The sequence below is a fragment of the Pinus tabuliformis genome, chromosome 4_2 (genome assembly GCF_031772625.1).
Source record: "Pinus tabuliformis cultivar Carrire ecotype Pingquan chromosome 4_2, CPIR1, whole genome shotgun sequence".
NCBI classification, from domain to species: Eukaryota; Viridiplantae; Streptophyta; class Pinopsida; order Pinales; family Pinaceae; genus Pinus; species Pinus tabuliformis.
In genome coordinates, this window is record NC_142304.1 from 1,188,955,986 (window position 1) to 1,188,968,947 (window position 12,962).

Below are 12,962 nucleotides of genomic sequence, written 5' to 3' on the forward strand. Positions count from 1 at the left end.
GATTAGCTCCTTGGGGTCCTGAAGCACCTAAGGGAACTCTGTATGTTGTGTTTCTGTCGATTCCATTTCCTTAAGGTTACCGAGGAGGTTGAATCGTATCATGGTAGCCTCTTGTCGTATGTTTACCTCGATTGACTGGTTGCTCGGGTAGATGTGGGAGGATGGTGTTACATCCAAAACATCAAATAATATTGTATGCCAATTCTTTATCCTCAAGGATGTTGAGGAAGAAATCATTTGCAAAATTCCCATAAACAAGTTGGCCAACTTTAAGTTTGAAGTGAGCAATATCCTCAATGAATCCTTGTCCCACCTTGCGGAGAATCAAATATCCAAAAGCTTCAATTTCCATATCACATAAACAACATGCATATATGAACATCCTTAGTAGAATGTACAAAAAAGGCACAAAAAAGGCCCTTTTTTTTTAAACTTTCATCTATGAATGGAAATCAAGTTGTGTTGAGCACACACTTACACTTGGAGGGGGGGTGAATCACTATAAGACAACTTTTACTTATTTAAACAATCATGAACCATAAGAAAACAATCACATATGAGATCTATTAGCTATAGAACATGGAACACACAATTTATGTCGAAACCCTCTCTGGATAAAACCACGAAACCTCTTTTTATGATTCTTTGTAGGCCCCAACCTACTGTTACAAATATTTGTAGGAACTAACCTACTAGAGGCACCAATCCCCATTGGTCCAAACCCTAGTAGGCACCAACCTACTCTTACAAATATTTGTAGACACCAATCCCCACTATTGGAAATATTTGTAGGCACCAACCTACTAGAGTCACCAATCCCCAAAGTTGCACATATTCATAGGCACCAACATAATGGAGACAAAAATCTCCACCACTACATGCATTATAAGGCACCAACCTACTAGAGAAACCAATCCCCACGATTGCAAATATTCATAGGCCCCAACCTACTAGAGACATCAATCCCCACTACTGCAAATATTTGTAGGCACCAATCTATTGGAGATACCAATCCACATTGCCAAGCATAACTTAGCAAGAAACACCATTCCCTTTGGTTGAGCAACAACCCTCAAACAAAAATCTTATTTAGTGAATATAACTTCCTCAAAAGAGGTTACCATTCACCTTACATACATAGAATATGCTCGCTGCTTCTACCTTCACTAGGTCTGCTCACTTTTTTTGTAGAAATTTGATAGAATTTCAATTGCTCAAGAAATTTAATCTAAAATCATGAGACACAATTCTACTCTACTGATTTGCGAAATGAAATTCACGGTTTAGAACAACATGCATAGATATGCAATAAGCAAAACCATAAATACACAGTGGTTTCTAGGGGAACCCAACTAGGAAAAACCCCTCAAGCCTCTTTGCATTAATTAGATGAATAAATAATCTATTACAATTGGTAGCTCCAGCTCTGAGCTCAACCTGCAAAAGAATAATTGTTCTCTCTACTCAATGAAAAACTCTGGCCAACACTTAGCCAAATATCATCTCACTTAACCTCCTATTTCCTTACACAATTCATTAGGAAATTAACCCCTATTCTTAAGGAATTTCCTCCAAAATTATTATGCAATTCCCAAGGATTGATCACTGATTGCATGCAACACCTGTACACTCAAGACTAGTCTACAACTAATGTTACACTCCCTTTTCATTTCCACTTTGGCTAAGGAAATTGAATTCCTTGCATGCACTAGATATTTGTGGTTGATTGAATAGTTAACTAACAGATCTCTGAGTTAGATTGTTGTCCCACTGCATAACTGACCTTCAACTGACTCTAACAATGGTTAGAGGTCAGTTAACTGAATACAACTAAAAATAACTGAACTGGATTACTAAAATTTATCAATCACACATGAATAACTGAAAGCCAAACCCTCTAACTCTAATTTATTGAGCTAACCAAGTGACAATAGCCATGTCACACTAGTTAACTACCTCCAAGTTGTCCTCTTAATGTGGAAATTCAATTTACTCAATTTGACTAAGGCTAAAGTCAAATTGAGCCTTTCTTGCTAGATTGTTTCAACACTCCCTCTTAGTAAGAAAAGGATTTTCCACCACCCCTATCCTGTACCTGTGGAATTCAAATTTACCTCTTGACAATGCCTTTGTCAAGATGTCAGCATCTTTCTCCTCAGTTGGAATGTATTGTGGCAACATAATTCTCTTATGCGCACAGTACCGCAAAATATGATATCGTATATCAATGTGCTTGGACCTACCATGAAATAAGTGATTCTCTAAGAGCTTAATGCAACTCTGATTATCACAATATATCATTATCAAATCCATCTCCTGACTCAGTAGCTCCTGACTCAGTAGTCCCACAAGTATTTTCCTCATCCATATTGCTTCACATGTTGCTTTACTTGCAACCATGTATTCAACCTTTGTTGAACTCAGCACCACAGACCTATGCTTCCTACTATACTAGGAAATAACTATGGACCCAACACTTAAGATTGCACCTGATGTACTTTTTTTGTTGGATGGACTCCTTGCCCAATCTGCATTGGTGAAGCATTGCAACTTCACTCCCTCTGTTTGTATGTACCATAATCCACACTAGGTAGTGCCTATGGGGTACCGTAACACATGCTTTGTTTCCCTCCAATACAATTTGGTAGGCGTCAGGATATCTTGGTTGAGTTTGTTGAATACATAGCACATGTCGGGTCGTGTGTTCACAAGATACATCAGTGAACCCACAAGCTGCCTTTAAATGGTAGCATCAACCTCTTCATTTGAAGTGGCATTCTCCTTCCTCCAGTTTGTAGCTAGAGGTGTGTCCATGGGCTTACAATTATCCATGTGAAGTCTCTGAAGTATCTCGGTATCATACTTGCCTTGAGACACGAAGAATTCACCATCACCTTGCCATACTTCCAACCCGAGAAGTAATGCATGTGGCCCATGTCTTTCATCTTAAATTCCCATTCAAGATCCTCTTTGCAAGAGCGGATCAACTTCTCATCACCCGTAAATATTAGATCATCAACATATAAAACAAGAATAAGCAACTTACCATCTACCACAATGCGATACAGGTTCACATCTGCGTCACTTTTGGTGAAACCCAATCCATTAAGATAATTGTCGATCCAAGTGTACCATGCTCAAGGCACCAGTTTGAGACCATACAATGCTCTCTTGATTCTGCACACATGTGACTCTCGATCATATGTCTCAAATCCTTTTGGCTGCTCTATGTAAATTTCCTCCTCAACAACACCATTGAGAAAGGCAGTCTTCACATCCATCTAGTGGATTTTCCACCCCATCTGCGCAACCAATGCTAGAATGGATTTGATTGAGGAATATCTTGCAACTGGTGCAAAAGTTTCCTCATAGTCCACTCCATCTATTTGAGAAAATCCCTTAGCCACAAATATAGCCTTGTACTTATCAATTCTCCCATCGGCTACGTGCTTCACTTTGTAGATCCATCTCGAACCAACCATTGATTTCCCTTCTGGTCTTAGCACCACCTCCCATACATTGTTCTTCATGATGGATTTGTATTTTCCACCATGACATCAACCCAAATAAGTTGAGAAATTGCTGCCTCAAATGAGGAAGGCTCTGTCTCAATGACCTCTATCACGAGAGCCATGTACCAAGTGTACCTATCAGGTGAACTCCTATGTCTGCGCTGGGATGTGGGAGATCCCACATTTTCCCTTGCATCCTGCAACAATCTATCAACTTCTTTGGTTTTATTTCTCCCCTCTCTAGAAGATTCTGGTTGAGTAGGTGCCTCCACTTTTCCTCGTGTCTGCTCCACAACCTCCTAAAGCTCATCCTAAGGCTCCTCCTTTGGATCTAGAATCTCCTTCTCTGGTGGCATACTCAGCTCCCATTCTAGAGAGCATCTCATAGCCTTGTCCTCATAGAACTTGATATCTATCCTTACAACTGTCATCCTCCGTGAAGGAAAATACACTCAGTAATCGTTTTGAGTTTAGGTGTATCCTACAAAAACTCCCCACTCTGTTGTAGGCTCAAGTTTCTTCCCCGAATCCTTGGATACATGATAACAAACTAAAGCTACAAAAATTCTAAAATGAGACAAATTAGGCTTTCTCCTAGAGAAAGCTTCCTCCGGTGTGATCATACCAAGTATCCTATGAGGACTTTGGTTTTGAAAGTAGACTGCGGTGTTGCATGCTTCTACCCATAGATGTAATTGCATCCCCTAATCATGTAACATGGCCTTTTCTACTCCCACTATGATCCTATTCTTCCTCCCAACTACCCCATTCTATTGTGGGTTATGGGGAGTTGTTAGTTCACTTCAAATACCTTCTTTGAAACAGAAATATTTGAAGGCATACGAAACAAATTCACCTCCCTTGTCGCTCTTGAGAGCCTTCACCTTCTTCCCAATCTCCTTCTCAACTAATTCCTTGAATTCAACAAACTTGGAGAAAACTTCATCCTTTTTCCACATGAAGAAGATCCGACATTTTATAGAGAAATCGTCAATAAAAATAACATAGTACTTATGTATTATTGTGGAGGTTGTAGAAAAGGGTCCATAAAAATTAGAGAGGACTCACTCCAAGATTGCATCTACTTTCCTCTCTTGGTCATGGAAAGTGGATTTAACATATTTCCCCAATGTGCAACCCTTACAGACATGTTGCTAGTCAAGGGAGCCTCGCGGTAATTTGTTGCATGATCTTTAAGGCACCATGGTGTAGATGACCAAATCTCATGTGCCAGAGTTCTCCAACATCGAGACCATGTACCTTTTTAACCTTACTACTCAATGAAGTGCAATCACCCACCTCAAGTTTGTATAGGTTCTTCACTCGAACCTCGATCTACTTCACTTGCTCGGTAGCTATGTATCTCATAAAGGCTTTCACTTTACTAAAAATAACATCATAGCTATGATCCTCCAAAAATTCTAAAGAGACTAGGCTCCTTTTCAGCCCGAGAACAAACATAACATCTTTAAGGTGAAGAGAAGAGGATTTCTCCCTCTCAAAGGTGGTGGTACTAATTCCCGTAGCACTGTATGTTATGCAACCAACTCACAAAATAGAAGAAAAGGTAGGTCAATGACTTAAAAATTAGCCTATTCGAGGGGGAAACCTCGTTTACATTACATAAATGCACCATTCTTGGATGATACAAATGATAAGACCTCCTTCGCATATAGAGGAGTCTAAGGGGTCACAATATAATCAAAGCATACATAACAATAATAATGTAAGGGCACAACAATAACAATAGTGGGCTTCTACGGGGCACAACAATAACAATAGGGGGCTACAATAACAATAATAATAAGGGGAATACACTAGTATTATAGGGACCTAAAATGCCCCTCTCCTTCAAAAAAGTGTTGTCCTCAATGTTAAAGTAGTTTTGGATGCTTTTGTATAAAATTATTATCCTCCCATGTGGAATCTTCAACGGGTAAGTTCTTCCACTTAATGAGATATTTGGAAATTAATCGATTTCATAGCTATTGGGTTCTTGTTTCTGTGACTGCTTCAGGCTCAAATATGATTTTTCCTTCTTCGTCAAGTTCTAGCAACACTGTATGAACTTGGAGCTTGTCATCGATAATATTCTTTAAGCATGAAACATGGAAAATTGGGTGTACTCGGGAATATGCAGGAAACTCCAATTTGTATGCCATAGTACCAATATTTTGTAACACCTTGTAAGGACTAGAGTACTTCGGTGAAAATTTATTATCCTTCTTATCTTGCTTGAGGGACATTTGTTCATATGGCCGTAGTAGTAAAAATACCCAGTCACCTACAACAAAACTTCTTTCGCTCTGAAGTTGATATGCCTATTGTTTCATTTGATCCTGCACCACAGTAAGGTTATCCTTTAAGAGTTAGAGAATTTTTTGTTGATGCTCGATGTGATCTTCGACTGCTTGAACCTTAGAGTTTTCTTTTAAAGATGATGTGATGGATGGTGGATGAAATCCATAAAGTGCCATAAATGGAGTCAATTTTTTTTTTTTTAAGCAGAATGGAAGGAAGTGTTATACCACCATTAAGCTAGAGACTCATTGTGTTTGTTTGTCAAATACAAAGCAACGAAGATATCCTTCCAAACATTTGTTCATTATCTCAGTTTTCCCGTCAGATTGAGGATGATCAGATCTATGAGCTAGTTGAGTTCCAAGACAAGAAGATAATTATGTCTAAAAATTTCCAGTGAAAATGAGATCTTTGTCACTTACAATAATCTTTTGGTTTCTATGTAGCTTTTGAATATTTTCCCTAAATGCAGGAGCAACTGTACTAGCTTTAAAACGATGAGATAATGCAAAAAATTGTGCATACATGGTAAGTCTATCAACTACCACCATGATGACGCTCTTTCCTTCAGACTTGGGTAATGATAAAATCCATTGAGACCTCATCCCAACGCTGACTTGGAATGGCTAAGGGTTGTAACAGACCCAGGGTATTAATTGTCTCAACTTATTTTATTGGCAAACCAAACATTCTACCACAAACTTCTGAATATCAAATTTAAGGCCAACCAAAAAAAATACCTTCTTGATCCTATGGTAAGTTTTTAAAAATCCCAAGTGCCCTCCTAAAGGGGAGGTATAAGTTCTTAAGAATATTTTGCTTGAGTTGGGAAATCTTACAAAAATATAAGCAACCTTTGTACCATAATGAATCATTTTTCCAACTAAATGTAACAGATGTACTAGGATCTTGTTGCAACTTTTGAATGAGTGTCCACACCTCTTTGTCATTCTTCCATTCACCCCTTGCTTCGGTTATCCAATCAGGCTGGATAATAGAAATGGCACAAAGCAATGCTTCCACATCCTCATCCTTCCTTGAGAGTGCATATGCAACAACATTTTTCTTCCCTTTTTATAGATGATTTCAAAGTCATAACCCAACATCTTTGTGACCCATTTTTTCTGCTCTTGTGAAGATAATCTTTGTTCTAAAAAGTATTTAAGACTATCATGATCTTTTTTACCTTTAAGTGACTTCCCATTAGGTAAGGTTGCCATTGATTTAATGCATGTAGTATTGCCAACATTTCCTTCTCATAAATAGGTTTGTGTAAATACTTTCATTTGATTGGACGACTTTCAAAAGCAATGGGTCTTCCTTCTTGCATTAAAACAACACCAATTCCATTTCCTGAGGCATCACATTCCATAATAAAGGTTTTTGTGAAGTCTGATGTAGCTAAGATCGATGTTTGGCACATTTCATCTTTAAGATGTTCAAAGGCCTTAGTTGCTTCTAGAGTCCAAGAAAATGCATCTTTCGTCAATAATTTTGTTAGAGGTGTTGGTATTCTCCCATAATTCTTAACAAACTTGCGATAATACCCTGTTAACTCGAGAAATCCTCAAAGATGCTTTATGGTTATGGGGATTTTCCATTCCTTAATGGATTTAATTTTTTTAGGATCTACCTTAACACCTCATGAGATACAATATGGCCCAAATATTCCACCTCATGTACTTCAAAGAAAAATTTGGAGGTTTTTGCATATAAATGTTTCTCCTCCAATAGTTTGAGCACCCTGTCAACATGTTGAACATGATCCTTCCAAGACTCGTCATAAATTAGTATATGAACAAAAAATAATAACAAAAATTTTCGAAGGAAGGGTTTGAAAATGGAATTCATCAAACCTTGAAATGTGGAAGGTGCATCAGTAAGGCCAAAAGGCATGACCAAAAATTCATAATGACCCTCATGAGTTCTGAATGTTGTTTTTGAAATTGCTTTTGTCTTCATTCTAATTTAATGATATCCTGAATGAAGATCCAACTTGGTGAAGTGATTTTGTTGAGATCCTTATAGTCTGAACACATGCGCCATGATCCATCCTTCTTATGCACCAATACTACTGGAGTAGAGAAAGAACTTTGACTAGGTTGAATTATACCAGCCTCTAGCATTTCTGCCACCATACGTTCAATTTCACTCTTTTGGGCATAGGGATATCTGTAAGATCTGATGTTTGGAGGAACAATTCTTGGAATCAAATGAATAGCATGATCCTAATCACGGATAGGTGGGAGGCCTTTGGGAGTCTCAAATACCTTGGAATCATTCTCCAAGAATTTTTGGAGATCTGGAGAAATAGATGATTTCGATGTTTAAACTTCTAGTGAGCATAATTGTGCAATTACGCCCCATTGTTCTTTATTGATAAGTTTTGTCATGCAATTAGAGATGGTGATCTTTCTTGGTTTCCCTATGATACCCCTTAATTCAACTTCCTTTCTTTCCCAACAAAAAATAAAGAAAAGTTCTTGAAAATTAAAAGTTATCGTCCCCAAAGATTGTAACCATTGGACTCCTAGTACAACATCAACACCACCAATTGGAATGGATAGCATTGGACTATTCAATACATATTCCACCATAGTTAGCTTGATATTATGGAACGTTCCAGAGCAATTTATAGTTCCTCCATTTGCAAGCATCACTTGAAACTTTGCTATTGGATATAGGAAGCAATTCAATTCCTTAGTTATCTTACAATGAATAAAATTATGGGTACTACCTGAATCAACCAGAACTGTTACCTTTTTCTTCTTGATATATCCTTCTACCTTGAGAGTTTGTTGAGTGATAATACATACCAATGCATTACAAGATATCGTCAGAATTTCTTCTTTCTTTGGGGTTGGTTCCTACCGTATATCCTCCTCTTTTGAAGTTTCTTGTTCCTTTTGTTCCTCCTCTTCACAGTCTATGTAGAATAATTTCTTCTCATCACACTTATGACCTTTAGTGTATTTGTTATCACAACTGTAACAAAGCCCTTTTGCTCTTTTTTCCTCCAATTGTTATGGTGTCAACCTTGTATGTTGTGGAAGACTAGGAGCATCAACACTTCCATCTTTATAGTTGTGAGTGGTAGACTTCCTTGTTGCCATAATTTTGCTTTCAAATTTTTTTGCCACCTTGAATGCTTTCTCCAATGAATCAGGTTCCCAAAGGCGAACCTCATGTTGGATGTTATCTTTTAAAGTCCCTATGAAGACATCAATCCTATGCTCCTCTGGAATATCAGTTACCCTAATATTCAATTTTTGGAAGTCTTCAATGTGCTCCGCTATTGAACCTTTTTATTTGAGATTTATCAATTGGCTAAAGAAGGTGTTTCTCTTTATATCTTCATAATGTGCTATCATTTCCTAAATAAAAAAATGACTAGGTGACAAGTGGTTTATGAGAAAAAATCCATCTATACCATACAAACTGATTGGGTTCTAAATATAAATATGCAATACGTAGCTTTTGTGAGGGTTGTACATAATGTAGATCAAAATATTGCTCCATATGTAGTATCCATGTTACCGGATCCTTGCTATCAAACTTTGTCATATATATCTTTGGAACGTGGTGGTTCTTCAACCCCACATTGAAGTCTCAAATCATAACTCATATTCCTTTTGTCCTCATCATGATTTTCATGGATTACCTTGTCATCACCGGGAAGCCTTTCTTACAACAACTTTTTCAACCCTTCCAACTTGACATTCATCACATCCATGTCTACTTTAAAAACCTCCATGTTTCCTTTTATACCATCCATGTCCCCTTTTAATCCATTCATGTCCCCTTTTAATCCATACATGTCCCCTTTTAATCCATCCATGTCATATTTGGTTGCTCTTTATAAGAGCGAAATTTGTTGCACTTGGTCCCGTAATTTTGATATATCATGTTGTAATTCTTCTTATTAATGGGTCGTAGTAGAGATTTATGAGGGCTTGATGGGTGTAGAATTATTTTGTTTGGGAGGAATTTTAGAACCAAATACTGATATATGTGCTTCAATATATCCTTTGAATCACTTCAAACTAATTTTTGAAACAAAGTTATGCAAAATTAAAAAATACACACCTTTTTCTTGCTTTTTAGGAGCTCGATATTGAAATTGTTGTATATCTGTAATCTCGGATCTCCGAGGTCTAAACTTTTGTTTCATGGTAGCCCTTTGAGTCTTCTTTCCAACCCCATAAGTCAGTTTGAGAATGGATTCTTCAAGAAAGATTTATGCCCAATCTCCCACGATGACCTAATTATCGAATGGTTTATTAGAGCGAACTTGTATGGAGTACCACGTGTCACCGTTTCGACCTTCGGCTCTGAAAATGATACAAGAAAAACTAAAATTCGTGCACTTTAAGCTACTTTTTACAAAATTTAAATCTGATGCTCAGAGAAAAAATTATGTCAATTTTCCCTAGGTCACATGTTTGAGATTGAATTCTGGAGCCTACAAAAACCCTAACTTCCTCAAATCATATCTCCGAAAATATAGCGAACCAAAATCTGAAATTTGTACACAGAGATCACCACTATTTCGAATCTACGTGGTTGAAAATTCAATTTCTAAAGCCTTGTATAAAAAAACGTTATAGCGAAAATTCCAAGATGGCCTGTTTGAAGAACCGAAACCCTAGAATCCAAAGCTTTGATACTAAATGTTATGCAACCAACTTGCAAAATAGAATAAAAGATAAATCAACGACTTAAAAATTATCCTTTTTGAGGGGGAAACCTCCCTTACCTTACATAAATGAACAATTCTTGGCTGATACAAATGATAAGACGTCCTTGGTATATATAGAAGTCTAATGGGTCACAATATAATCAGAGCCTACATAGCAATAATAATGTAAGGGCACAACAATAACAATAGTGGTATTCTATGGGGCACAACAATAACAACATGGGGATACATGGGCACACCAATAACAATAGGGGGCTTCAATAACAATAACAATAAGCGGAATACACTAGTATTATAGGGACCTAACATTGTACCTCCCATCATCCCCCATTTTGATATGCATTTGTAGATCCTTCTCCTCCAGGCTACTGAAAAACTCCTTGCACCCTGTCATATGGAATGAGGCAACAAAATCAAAGTACCACACACTCCCCATAATAGTGTTGGCCATGCATGCTATTATGGTGAAGTCTAATTCGAATTGTGAAGCACTGTTGCTCCTCCTGCAAGCTTCTTGCTAAACTTCTTGTGCATACATTTTGTTGCATATTGCTCAAACTCGTGGCAGTGGAAACATGTTATCTTTCTCATGTATTTCTTCTTGCAATTATTTTAGCTGGACTCAATTGTTCTTTAGATCTTCTTCCCCTTTCAAAACAATGCAAAATCCTCTTCATCCTCAGCTTTTGATGATGAACCATCCCAATTATTTCTCCTGAACTCTTCTTGAACCAAATCAGACCACAACCTTTCCCTTCCATTCACAGAGTCCTAGTAGTTGTGCCAGGATTTTGGAAGACCTAGAAGAGCTAGACTCACCAGGTCATCTTCTGCAACATTCACACCAGTCGCTCCAAGCTCAACCCGAACTTGTGTAAATCTAGAGAGATACTACGAAATATTATCATTCTTCTGTATCTTAATGTTTCGAAGTTTGTCTTCCAGGGCCAATTTCTATGGTCAATGTTATTTTTGAATAGCTCAGTTAGTTCCTTCCACATATAAAATGGTATCTCTTTGCCATGGAGATTTGAGATCACATGGTCTCGCACACCTTCTAGAAGAATTTTCCTGGTCTTTGCAACATCCTTCTTCCATTGGGCTAATTGTTGTGCATCCGACTGTGGAGGTTTTTCATTGTAAGTTTTAACATATTCTAACACACCATTATCATCGAGCACTGTTTCTATTTGATCCTCCCATGCTATGAAATCCGAGCTACCCTCCAAGGCATACTCCAATCTCAGTCTGTTGAAAGATATCCTCCCAATCCAAAAGAAAAGTTGTTGCATAGAAGCTGCAAATTCGAAATTCTTGAAAGAGAAGTTTGAAATTTTGGTTCTAATGTGAATTCTGACGCTCTGATACCATATAGAAATTTGATATAATTGCAAATTCTGAATAAATTTAATCTAAAATCACGAGACACAATTCTACTCTATTTATTTGTGGAATTAAATTCACTATTTAGAACAACATGCGTAGAAATGCAATAAGCAAAACCAAAAATACACTGTGATTTCTAGGGGAACCCAACTGGGAAAAACCCCTTAAGCCTCTTTGCATTAATAAGATCAATAGATAATCTATTACAATTGCTAGCTCCAACTGTGAGCTCAACCTGCAAAAGAATAATTGTTCTCTCTGCTTAATCAACAACTCTGGCCAACACTTAGCCAAATATCATCTCACCTAGCCTCTTTTTCATTACACAATTCTTGAGGAAATTAGCCCCTATTCTTTAGGCATTTCCTCCAAAATGATTGTGCAATTCTCAAGGATTGATCATTGATTGCATGAAAAACCTGTACACTTAAGGCTAATCTAGAACTAATGTTACATTGCCTTGTCATCTCCACTTCATCTGAGGAACTCGAATTCCTTGCATGCACTAGCTATTTTGGGTTGATTGATTAGTTAACTAACAGATCTCTGAGTTAGATTGTTGTCCTACTGCATAACTAACCTTCAACAGACTCTAACAATAGTTAGAGGTTAGTTAACTGAATACAACGGAAAATAACTAAACTGGATTACTAAAATTTAGCAATCACACATGCATAACTAAACTCCAAGCCCTCAAACTTGAATATTCTGAGCTAACTAAGTGACAAGAGCCATGTCACACTTGTTAACTCACTCCAAGTTGTCATGTTGATGTGGAAATTTGATTTACTGAATTTGATTAAGGCTAAAGTCAAATTGAGCCTTTCTTGCTACATTTTGTCGACATTGTCTGCCTTCACTAGGACTGCTCACTACTTCTGCCTTCACTGGTTTTGACCAAAATTTAAATCTCCAAATGTAATTTATGGTAAATCTACCAAAACTTGGGTGTTTTTTGCTTCTTCCCCAAAATCAACTTGCACAGCATGCGACATATCTAATTTTGGAAATCTAATTCTGAATTTTTTACTTGAGGTACTTTAGTATGTATCCTTAGATCCTTG